The sequence below is a fragment of the Cucumis melo genome, chromosome 4, assembly GCF_025177605.1.
Source record: "Cucumis melo cultivar AY chromosome 4, USDA_Cmelo_AY_1.0, whole genome shotgun sequence".
NCBI lineage: Eukaryota > Viridiplantae > Streptophyta > Magnoliopsida > Cucurbitales > Cucurbitaceae > Cucumis > Cucumis melo.
In genome coordinates, this window is record NC_066860.1 from 4,170,800 (window position 1) to 4,185,449 (window position 14,650).

At 36.4% G+C, this 14,650-nt stretch overlaps 1 long non-coding RNA gene across 1 annotated transcript; it reads left to right on the forward strand.

Moving 5' to 3' along the window:
* The first annotated feature begins 12,043 nt into the window (after positions 1-12,043).
* LOC127149027 (uncharacterized) lies at positions 12,044-13,157 on the forward strand. The gene is made up of 3 exons (XR_007820231.1): positions 12,044-12,484; positions 12,591-12,675; positions 12,762-13,157. It is a non-coding gene; the product is annotated as an uncharacterized LOC127149027 (long non-coding RNA).
* Positions 13,158-14,650: the final 1,493 nt, after the last annotated feature.

The window sequence follows — 14,650 nt, forward strand, 5'->3', positions numbered from 1 at the left end:
TTTTGACTAAATGAATCTAACTAAGTTTATTCTTATTATTACTCTCATAATAAAACTTTACTCTAAAGTCTAAAGTTTCTATGTGTATAAATCCATTTAATTTACCTATTGACATCTTATGCTAATAGGAATAAGGTTAATTCAACGTTGGTATTCCGCGTCAGTTCCCAAGTACGAGGTGTTCCATAAACTATCAATAGAAGTACCCCCAGCCTTAGACAGAACTTTACCGGTGGAGTTCCCTTATAACCTTAAATCCTATTTGTCCTACTTAGTCTCATTAAACTAAAATTAGACTTGATTCTAATCCTATTAGACTTCATGTGATCTTAGGTCTATTTAATTTTAAATAATTTAAAATTAAATCAAATTAATCTTAAGATCATATGTTTGCATGCAACTCTTTATTATAGGTTGATAATATCTAATTATTGTTGGAATTTATGTCCTAAAACTCGCAGTTTATAGTTTAAAATTACATTCTATTCAATAAAGTGTTTAATGAGGACTTGTTAGTGAAAATAGAATACTATAATCTTGAATCAAATAACTGAGGTCCCAAGGCTATCTAGTGTAGACTTGAACTTTATGTATAGACATAAATATGGATCAAGTTCGAGTTTATAGCCCAAACGGTCTATAGTGTAGGAATAAGGTTGGACACCTTATTTCAGGAACACTATGGAAGTGACCCACTCTGTAGTTAGTACAAATGATGTGATCCTGAATCGTTCATGTAGAGACATGGGAGTGGGGGCATCCTATGTAAAGAGTTTACTTAATACTGAAACCAAGAAATAGTCATTTTTAAGTTATAACACCGTTGACTATATAAACTGATTATTTCGATTACGATGACCTAGGTAACTTAATCTTAATCCTGAGCTAACTATGAACTTCTGTTCAAACGGTATTATCCTTAGATCTGCATGGGTAAGAGCAGCTCAATGACGTTGGCCCAACAAACCTCCAATTTTAGGGGTAAGACCGGGTGGATGGCTAGGGACATAGAGTGTAAGATGAAATTTACTCCTACCCGCTTTAAGGTTAATAGATAGGTTGTTCCCTTAAGGACTGAATCCAATTTTAGAACAAGGAATCCCACCCTCTCATTGGCCCGAGAGGGATTCAGTTTATAGGTTGGACCTTAAACCAAATGTTCAATAGTGGATTAGTGGGACTTAAGGAACAAGATGTAGTCTTAGGGGTAAAACGGTATTTTGACCCAACCAAGGTTTCGAACAACCTATGAAGGATTAACTTACTGATCATGGTTATATCAAATGGACACAAATATATCTATAGTGAGGGGAGTGCAACTACGGAACTTTAGTGGAATGACCCATTAGTTAACGAATGTTGATTAGCTCGATCTAAAAGCGTTTAGCCAGTTAACCCCGTATCATTGGAGCCCACGATCGATAGGTCCATTAGGTTCCCCTGCTAGCTCATACGGAATTAACTTAGAACAATAGGTTGGAATAATTTGAATTATTTGAATTAGGTAGGGAGAGAGAAATCGATGAATATATGTGATATAGTCATTGGTTATAGGGCTTTATGTTTAAATGTGATTTAAATGTTAAAAATATGAATATGGATTCATATTTGGAAGCTCAAAATTGATGGAAATGGTCAAAGTTGTAAAAAGTAAAAATGTTGACTTTTGACTTTTAAAAGTCAAACTTTGACCGACTTTATATTCAAATGTGATTTAAATTTCAAGAAAATGAATGGATTCATGCTTGAGAGGTCAAAATTAGTCAAGATGAACAAAATGATAAAGAGTAAAAATGTTGACTTTTGACTTGAAAAATCAATGTTTGACTTTGACTAGAATGGTCAAATGATTATTTTGCCCCTTGACCAAAGTTACTAGGAAAATCCAACATTTTGTTGAATAATCCCACTAACTCTTAGTGGGCTATGTGAAAGCTCATGGTGATGACACCAAGCTCACTAAGAGAAAATGGAATGGTGAATAAATCCACTAATAGATAATGGATTGTGAGGTGTTGGGCTTTGGTAGTCCAATTACATGCAAATTTTGCATGTAATTAGTCTATTTAAGGGGCATTTTTTATTTTGCAGAAGATTTTTTGCCAATTTGTAATTTTGAATTACAAATAAACCTCTCCCAAATCTTAAACCCTAAAATTCCTTCTCCAATTTTCATCCATCTTTCTTTATTTCCTTCGTTGAACAGGTCCCACAACCCGGTTTTAAGTTCGGAGTATAGCAGGTTAACTCTAGTGGTGGTCGGATTCGAGTTCGGAAGAAGATTTGTAGATTCGAGAAGCTACAAAGGTAAGTGTTTTATCTTAACCCTAAGAAGTGTAATTAGGGCTTTTTTGTCTTAAACATGATAACATCTAAATTAGTTTAGATGCATCTAGGGTAAAATTTTGATCCTGTTTTCCGCTGCGTTCGTATGTTTTCCATCAATTATCAAATTTTATAACTATTATAAGATTAGTTAATTAGCTCTCTAAACATGCATACTATGGTTTAATTAATTAAAATCAAATTATAATTAAATAAAACCATGTTACATGCAAAACATTACATTAATATAACAATTATATTAAACTATGTACGTAATATGCTCAATGCAAATTGATTTTCATCTTAATTAATATAACACTTATATTAAAAATATTTCATGAAAATCAATCAAGTATACACAAGACATTAATTTAAATATAACAATTAACCAAGTAATGTCATGCATCATCCTTATCCAATTTCATATATTTAAAATATCAATATACTTTAAATAGCTCATGAAATTTATAACTAGCATTAATAACATACATAACAACACTTATAATATATAAAAATGCATGAACATGCTTAACCTAAGGTGAGATTTATCTAAGTGACATCCATAAAGCATTTAAATAAGAAATGAACTTGTAAAATTAGCCCCTAGAATAAAATAAAGCAAAAAATTACAATAATTAAGCTTTAAGTTATCTTAAAACAACTTTTAAACCTTCATAACCGGTCCTAAAACCTTCAAAAAGCTTTAAACCGGACACAAAAACTTTGAACCAAACAAAAACAGCACCAAATCAGCCCAAAAATGCTTGAACGGGCCCAAAGATGAACCAGAGCCGAATCGTTGAACCAGCGCCAAACAGGAGGCAAACCGCGGGAACTGAAGCCGAGCCATCCCGAGCCGTTAGCCGCACCGTGTATGAGCCGTCAGCGTAGTGCTTGTTAACGTCATGTTCTTCAACCTTCCACCGCTACAGTTTATTTTTTTTTTACATTTCGGTTTCCATGCAATGTTAAAAAACACATAATTGGAGGCCTTCTGGTGTCTGTTTTGGGCGAATTTAGCATCAAAATTGTCAGAAAAATTCAATGAATCTAAATTTGGACTCTAATTTATAAGATTTATAGTAAACAATGCCAAAAAACGTAGGGGCCTTCATAATTTTGATCCTATCAAAACTGTAAATCTATTGCCAAAATTACAAAAGCATTCAAGTGTAAAATTACCCACATTCACAATGCAGATCCCACAAAACTAATGCAAGTTTTTAAAATTCCCAATTAAAAATTGAGATGGTTCTAATACAAATTGAAGGGATGAGAGCCCTTGCAAAGAGGAAGATTTAACAATAAACTTGATTGAGAGACATTGATTAGCCACTGTTATAGTAGATGGTTAAATTAATTAATCTAATATCTGGTATGTATGAAGATATAACATTTTCAATGTGATGAATAATACGTTTGTTGTCACACCCTCTCCCGGATTACCTGCTACCTTAGACCGAAAGATGGCGTGAAGCCGACGAACAACGCTTTTCTGTACCTGTATCTGTCGACTCTGCTTAAAACTTTCATGTGATGAACTTGCCAATCTAGTATATAACCTATTGTACATGCCACAAAACACAGCGGAGTCAAACACATACATGAAGTGTACCTCAAAATTTACCGATTTCACGAGTAAACCTAAAGACACCTTAATCAAAATATAAAAAACAAAATTTACACAACTACAACTCCTAAATCTTATACAAACTGTGGAGTATCTATAACATACAAGGGTGTATATACACCACAACACAACAGACTCTATGCCCAACTCAAAACACGTACTGGCAATCGATAATGAAGCTTCCGCAGACTAAGGCAGTCTATCAAGCACCGGGAAGTCGATCTCTTCCTGAAAAATGGGTAAAACATTTTGGAAAGGGTAAGCTATGAAGCTCAGTGAGTGACTCAGTTTAAAACTATGAATTTAAAGATAAGAGCACGTGAAAACTTTACACATATAAATCTGTTTATACAAGTCGGAAATGTAAATGTGTAGTAGTAAGAATAGCTTCCTTAAATACACAGCATGTTCATCATTGAAATCTAGCAAGGCATATCAAGTATATCGAAGCATTTTAACTAACATGACGAATCTACGTTGTGTAGGGTACACCTAGTACAACAACGTTTACAAGCACTACGATGTAGTGGGGCCCGCCCAACACTCCCATCATATTTGTCGTAGTGGGGCCCGCCCAGCACTCACGACAGCATCGTTGTTACGGAGTACACTCAACGTCAACAACAGAATCTAACCAGTGTGCACACGGTAATCTCTAGCCTCAGGCTCAAGATCTCAGTCATGTAGTTAATGAAAATTTCATAAATCATCTTTAAATATTAAAACATGCCTGCTTATAAATTTTACACAAAGCTCGAACTTTGCTCAGCTCTTTCGTGGAAAATTGTAGTTCTTAAAACAAACCTTCATACTAATTCATGCTTTGCTTAAAATATTGTGGTTTAAATACTTTCCAAACATTTAATATCTACGTGCTAGCATAAATTTCTTTAAGAAATCTAGTCTTCAAATGTATACTTGAAAATAGTCATGAAATTCAAATACCTTTCATGGCTTCGTAAATAAACATTTATCGCATTCAATCATAATAACAGTTATGGAAAATATTTCAAAGTTGGTTTTGTCACTCACAGTCTTGGGCTAGATCCTTGGTCTATAAGCTCGGTTTAATTCTTCTCGGCCTGCCAACAACCCAACCGAGTATTAAAACCTTAAACATTCTGGTTTCCTAAAGATATACATAACATGTCGCACCAAAGATGACGCTCACGAAAACAAAGCTTAAGAAATAAAATCCTATCTCAACAATTCTCTAAAATTTCCAGATTTCTAACATAAACTTCAAAGAACTATAACTTTCTCAATACTTAACCAAAATGAGTGTTCTTTATATCAAAATCTTCATTTTGAGATCCTCTAAAACTTACCTGAAGACATATAAATCTGATTCCCCGTGCATAAACACATATAACCCTCAAAACAGAACCACTTCCAGAATCGCGCGCACACGACCTCTTTAACTTGTTCCTACAATTTAACCAATTTTTAGTCGTTTTTGGTTTACAATTTCTTCATGAAAGTTGTAGTAAATTGCATAAGCTTTCCAACCATACCAAATAGAAATTTTAACTCCACCGATACACTCTGAAATACAAGAAAAACCAGAGACCTCCTGATTTCGAGTGAAAACCAACTGCCCTGTTTTCTTCATCAAAAAGCACCAAATGAAAATCCGAATTTGCTCCAACGTTCTTCATAAAGTTTGTTTAAAAATGAGTTAACTTTCAGTAAATGTAAATATCACCTCTTAATTCTTTTTGAAGAGTTCAAACCGAATTAAAAACCAGTGATGTGCAGAATGAACTAAAATTCAGCCATTGATACACTTTGCTTGAGTTCTCCTCCTCTTCTTCAACCTAAAAATTCTAGTAAAATTTCTCTTCTTCTTCCAAACTCTCTCTTAGAAGTTCTCTGCAAATTGAAGAAGGAAAAAGAAAAAAAAAATGGAACTTGGATGTCTTCAAAATCTTGGCGGTGAAGGGAAGAGAAGAAGAAGAAGAAAAGAAAAAATGAAATTTTCTTCTCCTTTTCTTCTTTTTATCCTTTCTTTTCTTTCTTTTCTTTACTTTATTTAATAAAACTATTTAATATATAAATATATATATATATATTTACACTTAATTTCTATTTTCTTTTTCTTTTTTTTTTCTTTCCACATTTAAAGAAATTAAACCAAGAAAATATCGGGTTTACAACTTACCTTCCCTTTAGAAAATTTCGTCCTCGAAATTTAGAATGTCCTTAACTGAAAAGTATCGGATATCTCTTCTTCATCTGATATTCTGGTTCCCAAGTTGCCTCCTCCGCTCCATGATGTCTCCACAAAACCTTTATGAGTGGAATCGTTTTGTTTCTCAAAACTTGTTCCTTTCTGTCAAGAATCTGAACTGGTTCTTCAACATAACTCAAATCTTCTTTTAATTCAACGGGTTGCTCTTGCAACACATGTGATGGATCTGGTATATATTTTCTTAACATGGATACATGGAAAACATCATGTATTCGTGCAAGTTCTATTGGCAACTCAAGTCTATACGCTGCTGGTCCTACTCGTTCCGTTATCTGATATGGCCCAATATATCTAGGACTTAACTTACCTTTTCTTCCGAAACGAATAACACCTCGCCATGGAGATAATTTCAAGAAAACTTGATCTCCAACTTGGAATTCTAGGTTTCTTCGTCGCTTATCCGCATAACTTTTCTGTCGATCTTGGGCTTTCCTCAGATTTTCTCTGATCAACTTAATATTGTTTGTCGTAATCTGAACCAACTCAGGACCTACTAACTTCCGCTCTCCCACTTCATTCCAGCACACAGGAGTTCTGCATGGTCTCCCGTATAAGGCTTCATATGGTGCCATACCGATACTAGACTGATAGTTATTATTATAAGCAAACTCTATAAGTGGCAAGTGGGTATCCCAACTTCCTTTAAGTTGTAGGACACATGCTCTCAACATGTCCTCTAAAGTTTGGATGGTCCTCTCGGACTGACCATCTGTTTGGGGATGAAATGATGTACTAAACTTTAGCCCTGTTCTCATTGCTTTCTGTAAACTAGGCCAAAATTTAGAAGTAAACCTCGGATCCCTATCTGAAACTATGGACACTGGTACTCCATACTGACTCACAATCTTATCAACATATAATCTCGCTAGCTGGTCTAACGTAGATGTCATTTTAATCGGTATAAATCGTGTCGTCTTGGTAAGTCTGTCTACTATTACCCATATACCATCATGTCCACTAGATGTACGAGGTAATCCAAATAGAAAATCCATAGTAATATGCTCCCATTTCCACTCTGGCACTGGCAAAGGATTAAGAAATCCTCTTGGCCTCTGTCTTACTGGTTTAACCTGTTGACAAATCAAACATCTATCAACATATTCAGCTATCTCTTGCTTCATTCCAGACCACCAATAAGTCTTCTTTAAAGTTCTGTACATCTTGGTGCTACCTGGATGCATAGCGTAAGCTGAACTGTGAGCTTCTTCTAGAATAGCATTCTTAAGCTCACTGATATTCGGAACACAAAATCTTCCTTGTTTAACAATGGCTCCATCTATTCTCAGCTCAAACTCCACCTCTAAGCCTTTCTTGGATTTCTCAAACTTCTTCTGTAAATTACTGTCTTCTGACTGTCTTCTTACAATCTCAGTTACTAGAGAAGACCGAACCTGAAATTGAGCTAAGAGACTTCCTGAATCCTCTGTAGTTACTACTGCCTTGGAACCTCTTAACTCATTCAACAAAGCTACTCGAATACCACACAAGGCACTCTTCGGAAGTCTTGACTTCCTACTTAATGCATCTGCTACTACGTTGGCCTTACCTGGATGATACTCTATAGTACAATCATAATCTTTAATCAATTCTAGCCATCGCCTTTGTCTCAAATTTAGCTCTTTTTGATCAAAAATATACTTCAGACTTTTATGATCTGTGAAAATATGGCACTTTTCCCCGAACAAATAGTGTCTCCAGATTTTTAGTGCTAAAACAACTGCTGCTAGCTCAAGATCATGGGTAGGGTAATTACACTCATGCTCCTTCAACTGCCTTGAAGCATAAGCTATTACATTCCCATCTTGCATAAGCACACAACCTAATCCTAGCCTTGAAGCATCACAATAAATCACATAGTCCTTCCCTGTTACAGGAAGTGCCAAAATAGGTGCTGTAACTAGTCTTTTCTTCAATTCCTAAAAACTTTGCTCGCATTTATCTGACCACTCAAACTTAACATTCTTCCTTGTCAAAGCGGTCAAAGGCAATGCCAATCGAGAGAAATCCTCAATAAAACGCCTATAGTATCCTGCCAAACCCAGGAAACTACGTACTTCTGTGGCACTAATTGGTCTTTCCCAATTGACAATTGCTTCTACTTTTTGTGGATCGACACTAACTCCTTTTGCTGAAACTACATGCCCCAAAAATACTACTTGTTCCAACTAGAACTCACATTTGCTGAACTTAGCGTATAACTGTTTTTCACGTAGAGTCTGTAGAACAATCCTCAGATGTTCCTCATGAGATTCTCTGTCAACTGAGTAAACTAATATATCATCAATGAACACAATCACAAACTGATCTAAATACCGATGGAAGATCCTGTTCATAAGATCCATGAAAATCGCTGGCGCATTCGTTAAACCGAATGGCATAACTCGAAACTCATAATGCCCATACCTCGTTCTAAATGCTGTTTTAGCAATATCTGATTCTCTAACCTTCAACTGGTGGTATCCTGACCTTAAGTCAATCTTAGAGAACAACGCTGCTCCCCTTAGTTGATCAAATAAGTCATCGATGCGTGGTAAAGGATACTTGTTACGTATTGTAACCTTATTTAACTGTCTATAGTCAATACATAATCTGAGGGTACCATCTTTCTTTTTCACAAAAAGCACTGGTGCTCCCCACAGCGAAACACTAGGCCTGATGTATCCCTTGTCAACTAGTTCTTGTAACTGCATCTTCAATTCTTTTAGCTCGCTTGGAGCCATTCTATACGGGGCTTGTGAAATAGGTGCTGTTCCTAGTAATAATTCAATGGTGAACTCAATCTCTCTATCAGGTGGCAAACCTGACAGATCATCTGGAAATACATCAAGAAACTCTTTCACCACAGGAACATCTTCTGGCTTTAGCTTTTCTCTCTGCACTACTACGATGTGTGCAAGAAACGCTGTGCAACCCTTCCTCAGTAATTTCTCAGCTTTCAAAACTGAGATTAAACTTCTAGAAACGGCCTTCCTCATACCTCTAAAAACCACTTCAGCAAAGCCTGGTTTTCTGAAAACCACTTCCTTCCTATGGCAATCCATAGATGCATAGTGAGCAAATAAGAAATCCATTCCCAAAATTATATCTAACCTCTGCAACTCTAGTGGTAGCAAGTCCACTAGCAAACTGATACCTTCTACTAAAACTTCACAATTACGTAACACCTCATTAACAAATAAAACGTCACCAACTGGAGTGTATATAGCTAACCCCTCAGATAAAGGCTCTAGCATCCTATTCAACTTAGTCAGAAGTATACTAGAAACAAAGGAATGCGTAGCACCTGGATCAAATAAAACATCTGCAGGTACATTACAAATAAGAATCGTACCAGTAATAACGTCTGGTGCGTCCTCCGCTTCTTGTTGAGTCATAGCATAGACTTTTCCCTGTTTCCTCGGTCTTCCAACAACTCCCTTTTGCCTTGCACCACTGGTGCCCTCTGTTGGAACCACTGAAACTCTCGATTGCTCAACTGTCTGGGACCTAACTCCCTGATCTCTCTGAACTGTCATGTTCAATTGCGGACAATCTTTCTTGAAATGTCCTGGCTGTCCGCACTGGTAACATACACCGGCACCTACCAAACACTGACCCCGATGGTTCCTGCCACAACTCGTGCATGGTGTTTGCCTCACGGTACTAGCAATGGACTCCTGACCTGGTTGCGATCTTACTGTTGATCTAATGGGTTGACTAGGTATTCTCTGGCTCTGTCTCTGAAAAACACTACCATAACTCACGTTCCTCGATGCTTGGCCTCCAGAGCGATTCTTAAAATCTTGACAGCTTGAAATATTTATCCCAGGCGTGAACCTCCGCTGCTCACGGCCTCTAAATCCACTAGCTGTTGAAGTCCCACGACTAAGCTCCACTGCAGATTTCTCTTCTGTTATACTCTGCTCCACACGAAGGGCAGTCTCCACTAACTGAGAGAAATTCGTCCACTTAGCAATGGCTGTAACTGGGGTACGTATTTCAAAACGCAACCCTCTTTCAAACCTTCGGCACTTGTCACTCTCAGAAGCTACAATAACGTCAGCATACCGTGAAAGCTCGGTATACTTCCTCTCATACTCAGCCACTGAAAGTGATCCTTGTTTCAACCCCAGAAATTCATCCCTCTTGGCTTCGCAGTATCTGCTGGGATAATACTTATCTTCGAATACGCCTCTAAAAGTCTGCCAATCTAAAGCACGTGCATCACTGCGTCTTGCTAATATAGATTTCCACCATCCTTTGGCCTCTTTTTGCAACAAAAATGTGGCCAATCTAACCTTTCGCTCCTCAGAACAATTCATCACATCAAAACACTTTTCAAGCATATTCAACCAATTCTTTGCATCAGCTGGATCTGTGGAACCTTCAAACACTGTAGCCCCTAACTTCTTCAGCCGTTCAATTCCGTATGCCTTTTCTGGATCACTAGGCTCTGCTCTATCTGGCCTTCCTATTTCCTGTGTAGTTCTCGCAAACTGCTCATTTCCTGCCCCACCTCGAACTCCTAGGGTACTAGATTCCCCTACAGATGGACCTTGGGTAGGACCTTGCATCCCGTCCTGATTCTGTACCTGTATGCTGTCGTGAGTGCTGGGCGGGCCCCACCTCGAACTCCTAGGGCACTGTAGCTCATTACTTGCTACCTTAGACCGAACGATGGCGTGAAGCTGACGAACAACGCTTTTCTGTACCTGTATCTGTCGACTCTGCTTAAAACTTTCATGTGATGAACTTGCCAATCTAGTATATAAACTATTGTACATGCCACAAAACACAGCGGATCCTAGGCTAGTCAAACGTAGCTAGTCAAACACATACATGAAGTGTACCTCAAAATTTACCGATTTACGAGTAAACCTAAAGACACCTTAATCAAAATATAACCAACAAAATTTACACAACTACAGCTCCTAAAGCTTATACAAACTGTGGAGTATCTATAACATACAAGGGTGTATATACACCATAACACAACAGACTCTATGCCCAACTCAAAACACGTACTGGCAATCGATAATGAAGCTTCCGCAGACTAAGACAGTCTATCAGGCACCGGGAAATCGATCTCTACCTGGAAAATGGGTAAAACATTTTGGAAAGGGTGAGCTATGAAGCTCAGTGAGTGACTCAGTTTAAAACTATGAATTTAAAGATAAGAGCACGTGAAAACTTTACACATATAAATCTGTTTATAAAAGTCGCAAATGTAAATGTGTAGTAGTAAGAATAGCTTCCTTAAATACTCAGCATGGTCATCATTGAAATCTAGCAAGGCATATCAAGTATATCGAAGCATTTTAACTAACATGACGAATCTACGTTGTGTAGGGTACACCTAGTACAACAACGTTTACAAGCACTACGATGTAGTGGGGCCCGCCTAGCACTCCCATCATCTTTGTCGTAGTGGGGCCCACCCAGCACTCACGACAGCATCGTTGTTACAGAGTACACTCAACGTCAACAACAGAATCTAACCAGTGTGCACACGGTAATCTCTAGCCTCAGGCTCAAGATCTCAGTCATGTAGTTAATGAAAATTTCATAAATCATCTTTAAATATTAAAACATGCCTGCTTATAAATTTTACACAAAGCTCAAACTTTACTCAGCTCTTTCGTGGAAAATTGTAGTTCTTAAAACAAACCTTCATACTAATTCATGCTTTGCTTAAAATATTGTGGTTTAAATACTTTCCAAACATTTAATATCTACGTGCTAGCATAAATTTCATTAAGAAATCTAGTCTCCAAATGTATACTTGAAAATAGTCATGAAATTTGCAGATAAATTTGGTTGTGTTATAATGTAGTATAAAACACATAATCAGATGTAAACCCGATATTTTCTTGGTTTAATTTCTTTAAATGTGGAAAAAAAAAAGAAAAAAAAATGGAAATTAAGTGTAAATATAAATATATATATTTATATATTAAATAGTTTTATTAAATTAATTAAAGAAAAGAAAGAAAAGAAAGGACAAAAAGAAGAAAAGGAGAAGAAAATTTCATTTTCTCTTTTCTTCTTCTTCTTCTCTTCCCTTCACCGCCAAGTTTGAAGACATCCAAGTTCCCTTTATTTTTTTGTTCTTTTTCCTTCTTCAATTTGCAGAGAACTTCTAAGAGAGAGTTTGGAAGAAGAAGAGAAATTTTACTAGAATTTTTAGGTTGAAGAAGAGGAGGAGAACTCAAGCAAAGTGTATCAATGGCTGAATTTTAGTTCATTCTGCACATCACTGGTTTTTAATTCGGTTTGAACTCTTCAAAAAGAATTAAGAGGTGATATTTACATTTACTGAAAGTTAACTCATTTTTAAACAAACTTTATGAAGAACGTTGGAGCAAATTCGGATTTTCATTTGGTGCTTTTTGATGAAGAAAACAGGGCAGTTGGTTTTCACTCGAAATCAGGAGGTCTCTGGTTTTTCTTGTATTTCAGAGTTTATCGGTGGAGTTAGAATTTCTATTTGGTATGGTTGGAAAGCTTATGCAATTTACTACAACTTTCATGAAGAAATTGTAAACCAAAAACGACTAAAAATTGGTTAAATTGTAGGAACAAGTTAAAGAGGTCGTGTGCGCGCGATTCTGGAAGTGGTTCTGTTTTGAGGGTTATATGTGTTTATGCACGGGGAATCAGATTTATATGTCTTCAGGTAAGTTTTAGAGGATCTCAAAATGAAGATTTTGATATAAAGAACACTCATTTTGGTTAAGTATTGAGAAAGTTATAGTTCTTTGAAGTTTATGTTAGAAATCTGGAAATTTTAGAGAATTGTTGAGATAGGATTTTATTTCTTAAGCTTTGTTTTCGTGAGCGTCATCTTTGGTGCGACATGTTATGTATATCTTTAGGAAACCAGAATGTTTAAGGTTTTAATACTCGGTTGGGTTGTTGGCAGGCCGAGAAGAATTAAACCGAGCTTATAGACCAAGGATCTAGCCCAAGACTGTGAGTGACAAAACCAACTTTGAAATATTTTCCATAACTGTTATTATGATTGAATGCGATAAATGTTTATTTACGAAGCCATGAAAGGTATTTGAATTTCATGACTATTTTCAAGTATACATTTGAAGACTAGATTTCTTAAAGAAATTTATGCTAGCACGTAGATATTAAATGTTTGGAAAGTATTTAAACCACAATATTTTAAGCAAAGCATGAATTAGTATGAAGTTTTGTTTTAAGAACTACAATTTTCCACGAAAGAGCTGAGTAAAGTTCGAGCTTCGTGTAAAATTTATAAGCAGGCATGTTTTAATATTTTATGATGATTTATGGAATTTTCATTAACTACATGACTGAGATCTTGAGCCTGAGGCTAGAGATTACCGTGTGCACACTGGTTAGATTTCGTTGTTGACGTTGAGTGTACTCCGTAACAACGATGCTGTCGTGAGTGCTGGGCGGGCCCCACTACATCGTAGTGCTTGTAAACGTTGTTGTACTAGGTGTACCCTACACAACGTAGATTCGTCATGTTAGTTAAAATGCTTCGATATACTTGATATGCCTTGCTAGATTTCAATGATGAACATGCTGAGTATTTAAGGAAGCTATTCTTACTATTACACATTTACATTTACGACTTGTATAAACAGATTTATATGTGTAAAGTTTTCACGTGCTCTTATCTTTAAATTCATAGTTTTAAACTGAGTCACTCACTGAGCTCCATAGCTCACCCTTTCCAAAATGTTTTACCCATTTTCCAGGTAGAGATCGACTTCCCGGTGCCTGATAGACTGCCTTAGTCTGCGGAAGCTTCATTATCGATTGCCAGTACGTGTTTTGAGTTGGGCATAAAGTCTGTTGTGTTGTGATGTATTCACACCCTTGTATGTTATAGATACTCCACAGTTTGTATAAGCTTTAGGAGCTGTAGTTGTGTAAATTTTGTTGGTTATATTTTGATTAAGGTGTCTTTAGGTTTACTCGTGAAATTGGTAAAATTTGAGGTACACTTCATGTATGTGTTTGACTAGCTGTGTTTGGCTAGCCTAGGATCCGCTGTGTTTTGTGGCATGTACAATAGTTTATATACTAGATTGGCAAGTTCATCACATGAAAGTTTTAAGCAGAGTCGACAGATACAGGTACAGAAAAGCGTTGTTCGTCGGCTTCACGCCATCTTTCGGTCTAAGGTAGCAGGTAGTCCGGGAGGGGGTGTGACATCAGATGTATATATATATGAACAAATATTAATAAGATGGAAAAAATGACTAAATGGAAAGAACATAATTAAATTAATAATCTAAAATGAAATATGAAAATTGTCAACAACATAATAAAAGTCTAGAAAAGAATAGGAAAACATAGTTCAATAAGAAAGCTTACATCACTTTTGGTTATGACTAAAACGTCCACAATGGTCACATGTAACACATCTCTTGAACTCCATTTTCTTTGGGTCGACCAACTGCATGTTTTACATTCAATGA